This window comes from Cyanistes caeruleus, chromosome 13, assembly GCF_971803275.1.
Source record: "Cyanistes caeruleus chromosome 13, bCyaCae1.hap1.1, whole genome shotgun sequence".
NCBI classification, from domain to species: domain Eukaryota; kingdom Metazoa; phylum Chordata; class Aves; order Passeriformes; family Paridae; genus Cyanistes; species Cyanistes caeruleus.
The window spans coordinates 16,831,507-16,846,323 of record NC_141713.1 but is presented as its reverse complement, the minus strand read 5'-3'; the positions used below and the strand labels follow the sequence as shown (position 1 = coordinate 16,846,323).

At 43.0% G+C, this 14,817-nt stretch overlaps 1 protein-coding gene across 24 annotated transcripts in view; it reads left to right on the top strand.

Annotated features, from left to right (window-relative positions):
* The window catches only part of HERC1 (HECT and RLD domain containing E3 ubiquitin protein ligase family member 1), a 109,315-nt gene that overhangs the window by 13,822 nt on the left and 80,676 nt on the right, over positions 1 to 14,817 (top strand). For 14 of the 24 annotated variants that reach the window (XM_086849217.1, XM_086849216.1, XM_086849206.1 and 11 more), the window contains exon 1: positions 12,494 to 12,830. The exons of 4 other annotated variants lie outside the window; for them this stretch is intronic. The gene's annotated coding sequence lies outside the window, so the exon portion shown is untranslated. 6 more of the 24 variants (XM_086849205.1, XM_086849202.1, XM_086849194.1 and 3 more) reach the window with 3 other exon arrangements.

Below are 14,817 nucleotides of genomic sequence, written 5' to 3'. Positions count from 1 at the left end.
TGGATTTTTTTGTTTTGTTTTGTCTTCAGTCATGAACTTTAAAAATCATTCTTCCAGCAGTACATGAACAATAACATTAATTTGTATTGTTTTACTCAACTGCTGCATGAAAGGATGACACTGGTTTTGCTTTTAATTCCTTTGGCATATTTTTCTTAAGACACCTGTTACATGGAAGAAGAGCTAAAGACATTTCCTGGAGTGGCATCTCTTAGTACTAAAATAGTTTGTTCTCTGTTGTGTATGGCTGTACATCCTACAGAAACCTTGTGAATGATGGTGGGCCAGTTAGAATCCACGCATTGAAAATATTGCAGTATATATACCAATATATAAAATACCAAACTGTCTCATTCCTGTGCTTCCCTCAATTTCTCTGTTGTACCCAGTCGATGCTGGAGCCTCTCCTCTGCCCAAGGCTCATGTGAATGAGCACTGAAGTGGAACAGGTTGCCTTTCCAAGCACTGGATCACAGTGTTCCACGGGAGCCCCTCCATGCCAGGCTATAGGACACGGGTCCCCTGACAGTGCACCAATCTTGTTGTGTGCACTGAGCAGAGGCCAACTAGAACAAAGTGTATTTGCAGTCTGGCTGGTCTTGCAGTGCAGGGGGCTGGGTCACATGTTCACATGTTGATGAGAGAGACAAATTGGGAAATATCCCTAAAAAGGGGAGAAGGGGTACTGGATGAGGGAAGCAGGGCAATGACACCGAGGAGAAGCTGGGAGAGGTGGGAAAGGGTCACTGTATTGGACAGTGCGGGCAGCAAACATTAGGGGAGGTGTAGGAGATGGCAGTGGGTGTGGGTCCATCCATTGTCCTTAGGCATTGTCCACGTACCATGTCCTGGTACCTTGCAATATAACAGGAATTTTTTATTTCTGTGACACCCCACAGCAACTGAAAAGAGATGCCTGTTGTCATTCCCACGTCACCACACTGAAATGAGCCATTCTGGCACTTGTCTTATCAGTATGTTTAATTCCGTAGCTTGGACTTTGTTCTTAGCACTAATATTCAGTACTGGATAACATCACTGAAAGACAAATGGGAGAGAAGGACCAAAAAGGATCCCAAAGCCTCTCCTAACTCAAAGGCTGGCACAGCAGGTATCTAATTGAGCATTGATATGGTAAATTCTATATATGATAGTACAGAGCAGGAACTTAGTGCTTCACCTGGAAGCAGAATACTCACACAATGAATTTTAAGCTAATTCAAAAAATTATCTATAAAGTTCAGCTGGGGGTATAATTTACATACCATCCTAAATATGTGAATTACTCAGAGGATGTATTGATGGGATGTTCTTTAGGACACCAGCTTGGTTTACAGGATGCTCTTCACAGCCCTTTTGTGCAAAGGGCAGAGCTTTCTATTCATCTAGCCAAACTTTCTGTATAATGGAACTGCTTTCCATTTCAAAGCAAAACTTGGGGTTATTTTGTATTTTTCTGTTAGGAGAATTCCAGGCTTTTTTAAAACAAACAAAAAGAGAAAACTACTAAGGTGTGTTGGTGGTAGTTTGGTTTCACTCTTGGGATGAGGAGTAAAAGAGGTTTTACTGTCATTTTCCATGTGATTCTGTAATTGATTTAACACTATCTACATAGAGCTTGATATAGTCCATTTGGAGAAAATTCAAAAGTAGTTGTAGGATGGGGTTTGAAATTAATTGTTGTGCATTTGCCTTGCTCTTTTTTCTTTCCCTTTTTTTTCCGTCCTTTAATCAATTTTATCGACTTGTACCTGTTTTCGTAATTGGCTCAAGTGTTTATTAGTGTTTCATGATACAAATGTTCTAACTCATCTCTCTTGTGGGTGATTTAGGGCTGAATTAGCTAGGTCAAAGAGGAAATGTCTGTTGGTTGCTCTGTGATTCTGTTTATCATGTCCAGGACTTTGTAGCACATACAAAGCCAGGTATGTGTGGAAGGAGCTCTGAGCTTTTGGGTTAAACCCTGGAATTGGAAAAGTCTGTCTAGGCTTAGTTTTCACCTCTCTAAAATGAAGATGATGATAGCACTCCAAGTGAGAGATTTCTTTCCAGTATTCATTTGGAAAGTGACCTTTACACTTCTGAGTTGCACTTGTGAGTGGACGTGTTCTTTGGCCAGCAGCAGCCAGGTGTTGTGGTGGGAGCAGCCCAAGGAGCTGTGTGGGACAGGAAAAAGCAATTTGGAACTTTACCAGTCCCTTCTATAAGGAGCACTATGAGCAGGGGTTTTCTTGTACAAGGAGAATATTAGCTAATATGCTGAACTGAAACACAGCCTATATTAGACATATTGGGGTGATATAACTCTATTCTACTTGTACCTTTTTCCCCCCTGTGTAAGGGAAAGAGGATTCTTTTTGAAAAAAATTGTGAGATCTCAAAGTGAAAAGTATGGGAGGATATTATTTGTCTTGTGGTGTTTGTTGGGAAAAAAAAAGAATGCAAGAACACATGGACTGAGAGGAAATGTGAAAACAATGAGTAGAGAAAAGCTGCTTTTAGCCTTACAGAGTAGTCATTGATTCAGGAAAGCACAAGGATAATTCCTCATTGTACAGCTTTCAGACAACAGCTAGAATATCCACTTTGAGTTAAAGATTAGAAAAATGTTAATGAACTGACAGAAGCCAAAGAGAAGTCAATTAAAAAAACCCAGTAGTTAGAGGACTGGACTTAGGAAAAGAGAGGGAAAGGTAGTGAAATGGTAGAATGGAGCATGAGCAAGGAAGGAACATAGCTGTCAGAATTTAAAAGGAAGATAGATTCCAAGAAAATCGAAATTGCTTTTGTAGCTCAAGTGCAGAAAGAAATTCTGGGGCAAAAATAGAGTTGTAACTTTGGTTTTTCCCCTAAAAAGTTTTTTTTTGAAAATATTTTTTAAAATTTTTTACTGGTTTATTCTGAGGAATGATCTAGATAACATGGAAAAAGAAATTATTTCTAAAAATGCTGAACAATGCATTTGAATATGCTGTAGAGACAAAAGGTTTTACAGTATCTTTTAGGCTTTCAGGCTTCATGTGGCACAATTACCTGAGTAATTGTGCTCTTGGAATGTTGCTAATTTGGAGGACAGCTCTTATTTTTTTATGCATTTGTATTCTAAAAAGAAAAACTAAATCACAATTATAAAAAAAATATTTTTCCTAGATTTAATATTTGTTAATGCCTTTTATAAAATTACTGTATATTCTGACTTAGAAAATTAAATTCTAATGAAAGAAATGATGCATAGGATCTTGCATGGAACAATTGTGGTAAAGGATAATAATATTTTGCATCTGTGCAAAAAGATTAGACTAATTTGAAAAGCAGGCCTGTGCCAGTAGCTAGATGTGTAACTTATTTCAGAGAGAAATAACGAGGAAGGGGACTTACTCAAGGTCAGACGGCCTCAATGAAAAAAATGGAAGCTTTTTGCTTATCTGAAGCCCTCTAAATGAAGGGTTGGGTTTTTTTTGTTATGAAAATGGGGACTTGATCAGTGCTGTGCTTATGAATTGCATAAACTTTAGTCTACCTTTCCTAAATTTTTCACCTGTCTTGGGTTCCATTGAAGAAATCAGAGCAGTGCTTGTTCAAAACAGCTCAAGTGTTCTTTTGCTACTGAACCCAGTTTGATGTTATGCAATTCTCTGTGAATATTAACTGGTGCAGCCCTGCAGGTGCTCCCTTTTGGGAGGGCTCTGAGGCTGCTGGGGATGGGCACACAGCTCTTTCGTGCTGTATTTGGCAGAGCCTGGGTCCATACCCTTGTGTTCTGCCAAGAGCAACTGGTCTGTTTGCTCCTATTGCTCCAGGGCCATGGAAGCTGGTTAACCTCTCCACTGAAAATGCAAAGAGATGGGGAGTTTCCAGTAGGAAGCACAAAGGGGCTGTTAGAGCTCTGTGGTGCCTTTTTTCCATGTTTCCATTCAAAGGAGGTCTTGCTCACTGAGTAAGAGACTGCAGGGCATGGCAGGGAAAAGCAATTGTGACAGGCACTTTTCCTGACTGTATTGCTAAAAGCATGGGAAGTGGGGACATGCTACAGGGTTGTGCAACAGGGGTTGTTTTTAGAGGACAGCAGAGCACCAAAATTTGCTCATGAGACCCCAGAGGAATTTTAACCAACATGTAAGAATGCAGCTGGGAATGGCAATCCTATGAATGGTACTTTGACCATTGGCCATTCTCTTTTGTTTTTCAGTTCTCTCCAGTATCTTTATGCATTATAGGTATTACTGTGACACTGTATTTAAGCTGAACTGTGGCTGTGCATTGGATGTAACCATACTGAGCTAATGAGAATTACTAATCCTCATGAAGCCCTAGTAACCTGCTTGCCACATATGCTCAAAATGCTTTGAGATACAGATTTGTTTGGGATTAGTCTCGTGTATGTATTCAGTTGTTACTTAGTTGTTCATGTATAATCCTTTTAATTTCCCCTGTATATTATCATTCATTGTCTTCCAGTGCAAACCCCTCTTGTTTCCCACGCATTTTCCCTAGTTGTTCTTCAGAATGTTTTCTGTCTTGGCTTGGCCAAGGGCAGTTCTGAAGTGTGGAGCCTTGATACAAAGCTGGGCTGAGCGAAACAGTTTGAAAAAGTTACCAGCTAGCTAAAGAAGTGGAGAGATGGCCATGGATTGAACTAGATCTTAAATTTGAGGTTACTTCAGACTGGTTCCTACCCTGCATTTCACAGTTGAGTCCAACAGTAGAAGAGGTGACACAACTACCTGCAATCCTGAGCTCTGAAACTGCTGATTATGTGGCACTGATGATTTGTACTGGGGTAAGAGCCAGCTGTCTGTGTGGATGTGGCTTTAAATTGCTTTCTAATAAATAACACTCATTATGGCTTAGCTTGGTATGAATAGGAAGTGCCATGCAGAGGAACTGTCACTCCAGAACCAGAGTCAGAAGATTAAATTAAGGACTGATACAGATGCATACATTTCAGTGCCTTCTCATTTGGCATCTCTGCACAGGCAAATGATCTAATGACAGCTCCACTCACATACCTTGGATCCACAGGAAAGGAGCCAATGTTGTCATAAGCAACATAGAGAAGACAGGTAAATGGTATTTTTAGCCTAGCTAAAAGTAATTTTTCCATGCACTTCATAGATTGGTGTAGGTTGGCTTTAGTGCTTGCAACTGCTCTGTCCACACCTCCTCAGTGGCTGCCACAAGCTCCTTTCCTCATCTTTTAATTGGCAAACTTGCCTCTCTTTTGCCTTATGTAAATTGTGAGCCATGGGAAGGGCCTTGCCTTTGAAGGACCCCTCACAGAGATGATGGCTTTGAGACTCTTTGTTGGAGTAAGCCCACAATGCAAGACTCCTCATTTTTCTGAACACTAAGAATGTAACTTCTTTGGGCAAATCTGGGTTCTGTTCTCATTAAATAAGTGTCCAGGCTGATCACTGTGATTTTAATTACTCTTGGGGATGATAAAGCTATACTCGCACAGAGATGTAAATGCAAGAGAGGGTCACAAGTAATAATTTGATATCTTCTATCCAATCAAGCTTTGTTTGGTGTCATTTGTTCTGATTTAGAATCTTTGTTTTTTTGTTGACCATTTATTAACTGGTAGCACAGAAACATTCAGTGTCCTTTGTTCTAATGGCCCATTTCTGTATAAATTTTTTTCTGAGTCACATCCCAAACCATACAGACTCCTTTCATTGCCATGACAACAGCAAGGCATGTCAATGATAGCAAAGTCTGCTGGAAAAAGAGAAGTCAGTAAAATCAAAACACAGTTAATTGAGGTATTTCAAATATAAATTCCCATTTACTGAAATTATCCTGCATTGTGGAGAAGTAGTTAAGAATAAGGCCTAGATTAACTGCATAGCCTCATGCTGGATGTTTGGTTCTTTCCTAGGCACTACTTTATAAAAAAAGATCTTAAAAAATAGTGAGAGTGGAATTGGTCATAGCCCTGGTGAAATGTTTAGATCAGAAGAGGATGAAGAGTTAAATGTGGTTACTAAAAAAGTAAAAGATAATTACTAACAGTTTCAGAAAAACATTTGATGTGAAATTGTGCATTACTTTGTCATTATCATACCTTTCTCTTCTTTGCTTAAGATTAAAAGTACCTTTGATGCGATTACATAACAGTACATTTTAAACTAATAAATAATGCAGTAACTCATGCAAAGTAATAGGGAATCATTGATGTAAAACAGGTCTTGTAGAACTAAAAGCTGGAAGAAATCTGCCTTAGTCCAAGTGAAGCTGGGAAGGAGGAAAACTGTAGGTGGGACTTGAGGTCTCCAGTCATCATAAAGGATTATTTCTGTTTTAAAGAAGAGATGAGAGCACAAAGATAACAGAGGTACTCTATACAGCCTCCTTTCCCTTGAAACCTCCATGATCATATGGGCTTTCTCCTGGTGTCCCTCTATGCTTTGAAGCTAAGATGGAAACTATTTTGGAAATAGAGGATGTATGTCCTGCAGCCAGGGATGATATAGGCTGAACTCTTGAGATTTGTAGTTTTAAATACTTCCGCTTATGCTTGCTGTGAAGGAGGGGGAGAGGATGAATGATGTTGCCCACTGGAAAGCTGTGATTCAAGTATTCTTGGCCTGTGTCTAGGGTTGTCCTGTAAAACTCTCCTCATCTTTTTTGCTATTTTCACTCTGTTAATATATAGCTTCAGGTGGCTGGAGGGTTCATCTTTCCTCTGGTATGTCCTCAGGGTACCAAACTCCAAATGAGTTTCAGGAGCCTCTGCAATTTCCAAAGGATGCAAGTTCTGTGTTTTCATTTAATGATAGTTGACTCTCAAATGAGGTGGCTGAATTGTGGTGACATTGGCAGTGCAAGAGCAAATGTAGATTTGTTCCCCTTATTTATATCCTTATTTTCAGACCTGCTAGAGTACTAGATCTGGAATAGGGCTAGAATAGTAGGCTAGAATGGTGTTTGCTTTGTTTGGGTTCTCAATAATTCTGACAATACTTTCCTGCTTAGTACAGGGTGATGGAATAGACCTCATCCTGCACCACTTGCCATGCTGGGTTTTATTCCAGTTCAAAAGCTTCCAAGTCCAGCTGGCTGTAGATGCAGACAGTAACTCAGGCATTGGGGGTCCGGCTCTGAAGGAGAAACTGTGGAAGTCACTTGACTTAGAAAAGATTGTAGTTAATACAGAATATTAACAGTTGCTATCTGTTGCTGTGTATTGGGAACGGCAAAAGTAACGACACAGACTCTACAGTTCCAAGAGGTAAAACTCTCACTGGTCTTTAAAACAACACATCACTATTATTGGACAATTAAGAACTACACCCTTTGACTGTTTCTTGCAAGTAAACAACAAGGATCCAAGCAACACCTGCAAAGGTTGTTGTCCTTCTCCAAGGACTGTTTGGATTCCTCCATATGATTTCTCAGGCCAGAGTGAGAACCTTGTGTGACTCAGTTTCACACAGGCTCTGTGCTCCCTGCCTGCTTTCTTGCATTCAGCATCCATAATTCCCCTTTTTTGTTTTAGGGCAGAAAGGCAGCGTTTGTAATCTCCTGCTGGGCCCTTGCAGGAAAGAGAACAAACACAGCATCAGAGGTCCCTTTAGTAACTTGTCGATTACCAGACAAGACCTTGATTGGACACTGACTTAGAATGGTCAGGGAAGTTCTCAGGCACAGGCACAAATCCTTCATGCATTACCATCAAGTCCTGTTCATTCTTGCAAGCAGCCAGTTAAACCTGGTAAACTGGAGTGACTCTAAATGTGCAGGAAAAATTTCAATAATGAAACAAGGTTGCACCACTGACCTCTTTCAAAAGTGAATAATGCAAACATTTGGTTATGTCTGCTATAAAAGCAGGTTCAATGACCAAAGTCAGGGGTACCTAATTGGGCCAAGCTTGGTTTGTGACCTTCTGGTACTTGCCAGTCAGATTAATCCTTCCAGGTATCAATAGCTTTTCCTGTTTTTCACAATTTTCAAATTGTTTCAAATAATTCAGACAGCATGGGTGCTGCCTTTTGTTTCTGGTTTTTTTTTGAATGCAAAGGCATGTGATAGCTGATGAGTTAACCTACTTTCCCAAGGAGCAGAAGGTCTACTCTGATAAAGGCTGCAAAACTGTACAGGCCAAATATTGAGACCTGAATCTCCAAAGCACTTTCCGTGCTGTTGGAAATCTGTGTATTTGCACTTAAACTTTTTAAATTTTGCAGAAAGTGTGGTCAAAATACCAGAGTGAGCTGTATGGGCTTTAGAGAGACCCATTACAGGATGTGCAGGGTCGGACCATTGCTTGCTCAATTTTGCCAATGGTACCTGTAGGATGAGAATCTAAATTGAAAACAGTAATATCAATGAAGGAATTTTGCCTGATGAACCTGAATTGTTTAAATTCATATTTTTAATTGTTTTTTTATAGATTTGATCAGTCCAGAAACTGCAAACAGCTAAAGTGTTTCTTTCCAGTGAAAAGACCTAAACACCTCTGCATGGCAAGGGTTTCAGGTTCCCTCCAAAGATCAGTTCAGCTCTTATAATTTTAACAAGTCAAATTGCCGAGTCAAAGTACTTGTATGTAATTTTTGCTGCAGAAATATCTGGGTCTGTTGGTAATTGTTATCCAGAAAGAGCTAAGCCGTGGCCAGTGCCCACCCCAACTGGAAAAGAATCTCCTACATGATATAATTTTAAAACAAAATTCCCAAAAATCCTGGGGTAAAAAACAAATGAACCTGTAAAACTGTAACTTATCAACAATATAATATCGTATCAGTAGATTCACACTCTGTAATCAATATATCAGTACCCAGGGGAAGGGGGCGGGAGGGGAACGGAGCTGTTTCCCTTGGCGGAGCCGATCTTTGGGAGCGGCGGAGCCGAGCCAAGCCCCGCTGTGTGCTGATCCCACAGCGGTGCTGCTTGCCGCGAGGTGGGAGTGGGGGAACCCAGACCGAGAAAGCGGAGCCGCTGTGTGCTGATCCCACAGCGGTGCTGCTTGCCGCGAGGTGGGAATGGGGGAACCCAGACCGAGAAAGCGGAGCCGCTGTGCGCTGATCCCACAGCGGTGCTGCTTGCCGCGAGGTGGGAATGGGGGAACCCAGACCGAGAAAGCGGAGCCGCTGTGCGCCAGCCCCCGCCCGGCCGCTGTCCCGGCCCCCTCCGCCGCTGGAGCGAGGGGGGACCGCCGCCCGCCGCGCCGCTGGGAGAGCACACGGGCAATCCTTCAAACAAACACAGCTAAAGGCATAAACACTCAGAAGGCAAACTTTTCACCCCGAAACCCACGGGGCGGGACCACGGAGAAAACTCTTGTTGCAGTGTCTTTTGTCTGACTTTCTCTCAGCTTCGGGACCACGGTGTTCGGCGCAAAGCTGTATGAGCAGAGGTAGTCCACGTCTCCAGAAGTCCGGGTGGGCTGGCACGGGGGGACAGACCATGCCAGGTGAGGGGGCCGGGCTGGCCGCGCTGCTGCTGCTGCCGCTCCTGCCGCTGCTGCAAGTCGAGGTTGCGGATCCCCGGCATGATCTCCCAGATCTGCATCCACAGGCGTTTCCAGGAGCCGAGCTGCTCTGGCTGGCACCGGGCTATCCGGGGATCCATCAAACGGGGACCCACCCCGGCTGATCCGCTCTCGCCTTACCACTCCCAGATGGCCACAGCTGTAACGCTTTAAAGCCTTCTGAGACAGTGAGTCCTAAGCACTGCATACAGCCAGTTCAGAGAGAGGATGAGCTGTTCCTCTGTGGAACTTTGGTTTCCCTTTGTGGAAAACCTTTATCTCAACGGCCTGCGAGTGCAATGTGCTAACGCAGTGGCTTATCCTGGGAATGTAAGCTCTAGCTTCGTTGAGATTTCCCGTTCCAGGCCCACTCACCAGCTGGGCCCTCTGCCCGGGGTCACTGAGATCTGTAGCTCTCCAGGAGCACACGGGGAAAAACTCCTTACCTCTCAGAGGAGGAGGGAGACTCCAATGTCCTTCAGCTCATGGCTGCAACACGCATCGGGGCTCTAGCAGATGTCGGACTATATTAGGAACAGCAAAGCAGTATGACATAGACTCTCTAGATGGGTTATACAAGAGAGCTAGTTTTATTATTCCAGATATTCTTTTATAGACAGGTCTGAGAAGGTCCGAGAGGTAAAACTCTCATTGGTCATTAAATCAACACATCACTATTATTGGACAATTAGGAACTACACTCCTTGACTGTTTCTGGCAAGTAAACAACAAGGATCCAAGCAACACCTGCAAAGGTTGTTGTCCTTCTCCAAGGACTTTTTGGGTTCCTCTGTATGATTTCTCAGGCCAGAGTGAGAACCTTGTGTGACTTAGTTTCACACAGGCTCTGTGCTCCCTGCCTGCTTTCTTGCATTCAGCATCCATAGCTATCTAATAAACAAGCTTCATGTGAGAATTCACAAAGATTAGTAGCAATGGTCCTCCAGTGTAACTTAAGTTCTGGTATCAGTGAGCCCCTGGAAATAGCCCCGCACTCACCTCCAGCCCTGCACCTGCATCCAGGCAAACGACAAGGGGACAGCCCTTGACTCCCAGTACTGCAGAGTGATTGATGGGCTGGGTCAAAAATTGACAAACAAAACAAATACTAAGTTCACAAAACTTCAGTACTTTCTAAGTGTACATGACTTAAAAGCATTAGATATTTGGAAGCCTAAGAAATTTCTTGAGACTTGTAGAATGCTTGGCTGCAGGTGGAGCCTGCAAGCTATAAAAGCTGCAGTCAATGATAAGGATTTGTCTTCCTGTTGTGACTAATGTGTGTAGGCGTGGGGCATGTGAGCACAGAGAAGAGTACACACTGCAGTGTGTCTGTATTTTCTGTTTTCTGTGGAGTGGCAGATCTGCTGGACATGTCTGCACTGAATGAGTTTTCATGTATCTGTTGATTTTTTTAAAGTTTATTTCTTACACAACATCCTTTAGCTGACATATTTGAAATATTTAACGAATATTTTAAAATGTTTTTATAATTTACCCCATTTTTGGTGGTATTTGTTAGCACAGGTGGTCTCATCAACAGAGGAGCTGCTCATTCACAGCAGAGTTTGACTTTTAGACAAAAGATTAGCTGGTGTAGTTAGAGGTACAAAACTAAAAAAAAAATCTTACAACTTATTGAACAAAAATGGGCTGTCTTGACCATCATCCTGTGGGTTGATATTACATGAGTAAATTGCTAACAGACTTTTTCTTAATCTGTGATTTTTAGCTTGGTTGGGTCAGACTTTCCCAAGCAAGGCATTTGGGTTTTATTCTCATGAAAAACACTGTGTATCCCAGAGTTGCCTTTTAGGGGGCAGAATGAAGAGCCATCAGTACCTGGGATGTATCTCCAAAGTGCCCAGGGACATTTAGTCCAATTTTGATTGGACCTTGTGTCTTGAAATGCAACAGTTCCTCCAGGGAGATGAGCTCTACCCTTAGGGACCTCCACTAACACTTCAAAACTCAGAATAAAGCATTAAGGCTACTGAGGAGAGATCCAGGAAATATGGGCCATAGGATAAGGGCATAAGGATGGGATCTCTGGTGCACTGGTGCCATGTCTGAGCCAGCCATCAGTCCATGCCTTGGGAAGGAAAGGATGGAGCAAGCACAGAGTAAAGTGTCCCCAAATATTGTAGGGCTTTCTGTGGGCTGAGGTGTTTTTCAACCAGAGATGTCTTTGGTAAACTGTGATGGCCTTTTTTCTTTCCTGTCTCTTTTTGAGTCCAGGTAAACTTCTACTATATTTGGTCCTGCATGAAGGTGTTCTGCAGTTTAATTGTACGTGAATGAAAACATAGTAATTCTTTTGTTATGAATTTTTCTAGTTCCTCTTGTTACGTTCTAGCTCTTCCACCGGAAGAGTGTAGACAATCATTCCCTGTTCACCTATTTCACATCACCAATCTTCGTAAGCTTCCATTGTATTCCTACCTTAGGCCAATGTACCGAAACATACACAGTCCCTTCTTGCAGTTTTCCTCTTGCTTCTTGTCAGTTTTCCCGTTTACTTAGTCTACGAATGTCTACTGATTAAGTGATGACATTCCTAATATTGTATGGACTTTACCAATTCATGTAGGTATAACTAAGATTTCTCATTGTCTTGTTTCTTGCCACTTTGGTCTCGCTGATCTTGATGTGCCATTGTTGCTGCCACCATCTGAACCTGTGACAGTGTTTACTGTATCCTTTATCCTTTAGACTTGGAATTTCATTCCTCAGTGACTGTTTTACCATTTGTTGTTACGTTGTTCATTTTGTTTAATCAAACGCTTTAATATACTCCTGCTTGTCCATTGATGCGATTCGTTCTGCCTTTTCTGCACTTTTTGTCCCTGCATACAGCATCCATTTCTCTTCACTGACCGTCCAATACATCAATTCCATCAGGATCCTCACCTAAATTACGTGCTTCGTTTCCCTGATCCGTTTCTTCGGTCGTTTTCATGCAAAAGCATTTGTCTGCTCTTCCTCGCGCTCGCAGAAGGACCAATAAACCCGACCGTTTTGCCACTGTGTCCATTCCCGGTGCCAGCGGCGCTCCCATTTTGCCGGGACGAGCCGCGTCCCCTCAGCTCTGCGGCCGCTCCGCCCTCAGCGGCGAGCCGCGCGTGCCTGCGCGCGGGAGGCGGTGGCGGGCGGAGGCGGGGAGCGGCCGGCGCTCTCGCGAGAGCCGCGCTGTAGCCCCGCGAGATCGGCGGCTCCCCGCCCGCGTCATGTTTTCCCTGTGACAATCCGGGCCCGGAGGACGCGGCTCCCGGCGGGATCTCCGCTCCCCGCGCCCCGCCGGCTCCGCGGGGCTCCCGGCCCGAGCGCCTCCGCCTCCCCCCGCCGCTGCCTGGTGAGCGCGTGGCCGCGTGGGGCTGAGGAGCGCGGGCAGGGGCGGGAGGCCTGGGCGAACCCAGGGCCGGGGGGCTCTCCCCGCGCTCCCCCCGCTCTCTCCCCGCCCGATAGCACGGCGGGGCCGCGGCTGCAGCTGTGGGTGTCCGGGAGCGGGGGAAGGTGCAGGCGGCCGTGAGGAAAAGGAGAGACAGGTGGGGCCGGTTAGGTATCACTGCCTCGTTGCTGAGGATAGGAGAGGGACGGGCGTCCTCCGGCAGCTCTTCTTCATTCGTGGGAGCTTTTTGTGCCTCTTCAAAACGGTATAAACTGTACGGATTCGGCATTGTGCTTTGGCTGAGGTTCCAGGAGCCTGTGCTTTTTCCCCATGAACGTCTTGAATGCGGTTGTAGTGTGGTCGCGCATTTTCCTCTAAGTGTTAAATGCATCTCTGGCTACGTGCATCCCAGGTGGACCCGGCAGGTGTCACAAAATTTAGTCTGAAATTTGTCATGTTTATCTTCATCAACTGTGTGCATGACTGTAGGTAGGTGTTCCTTGTACTTCCAGACCTGTCATCTGAATTGCACTGTCTTCTCATGGCATATTTGCTGGCTTTTGCTTGCAGTACTGAAACATTATATGTATACTCCTACTTAGAGGTGATTTATTTTGTATTTCAAAGTGAAGTCCTAGCAGTTGTTTTGTTGTTGTGCTTCTGGTTGTTTTGGTTTTGTTTTTTTTTTACTGCATATGGTTAATTTAATTGAGATGTTGCTGTACACAAGCTGCTTTTCATGTGTTTTTTTAAAGGGCAGAATCCTATTGTTATGCCCTTCCCCTTTCACAGTGTATATAGGAGAGATGTAGTGCAGTTGAAACATTTTCGTTTCTGTTGTTACGTATCTAAGCTGATTGTTTCCTCATGAATGGCATAATTTCCTGTAGCTGGAACCACGTGCTCTATGTACGTGTATACATATCCTATATGTATCTGTTTATGTACACAGATTTGTAGTTTAGCGGAGTGTTCTATGCTGGTATTTCATAATAAAACCTCAGAACTCTTAAGTTTACATGTGCTGAATTTAATGCTTCTTGTTAGAGACCCCATATTTACCACATCTGCTCCATTGGTATGTGGAACTGCGGAGGACTTGGAGCTCAGGGTTAAGTCAAACATAGTTTTGGGGAAAAATATAATAGGTATTTAATCTGGAAAGGTAGACTGTATACCTGGTCAGTCTGCTACTGCTTCCCCTTTCTGAGAGGAATCTGGTTTTTACATGAAAGATTAGAAGCTGTACAATGTGCTACAGAGCAGAAGGACATTGCTAGCCTCCTGTATCCTTGCACCTATGAGGAATTTGTTAGGTGGCTCTATCACAAAGGTTGTGTTTTAAAATGAAACATCTTAAAGCTTTTTGTCTCTGAGTGCAAACCTGTACTGCAGTTTTCCTCTCTGCTCCTGTGTTCTTATTTAAATATGTCATGTGTGTTTTGTTCTTTGAACATTAAGATTTAATGTGTTTTTGTGGTTGGAAGTATATAAGTTGAAGGAGAAGTGGGAGTGTTGAATTTTTTTTTTTGGAAACCATGTAAAGGAGATATTTATCGAACTGTTAATTAAGCATAAGGATGTAAAGTCTTTGACTTATTTTTGCCAAGTGACTGCTTAGCGTAGTAAGAATATAACACAACATTTTAAAATTAATTTAATCCATTAATTAAAAAATAGTTTACTGGTGAAAACTTGTTCTGCTGTTTCAGAACAGAATTAAATGGATAGTTGTTGATTAGGAAACGATTAAAAACGATTTATGTGACTTGACTAAAGATCTTTGTTGTTTTTTGCCTTTAATTTACCAATCTGAGGTAGCCATAATCTTTATTTTTCAAAGAAAACTGTACAGGGAGGTTCTGTATATTTTAAATTATCAGTAGTGACTGAAGTAGGGCCAGTTTAAAGATGAGGAAAGCTACATGTGAAATTAGCAATAATCTTTGTG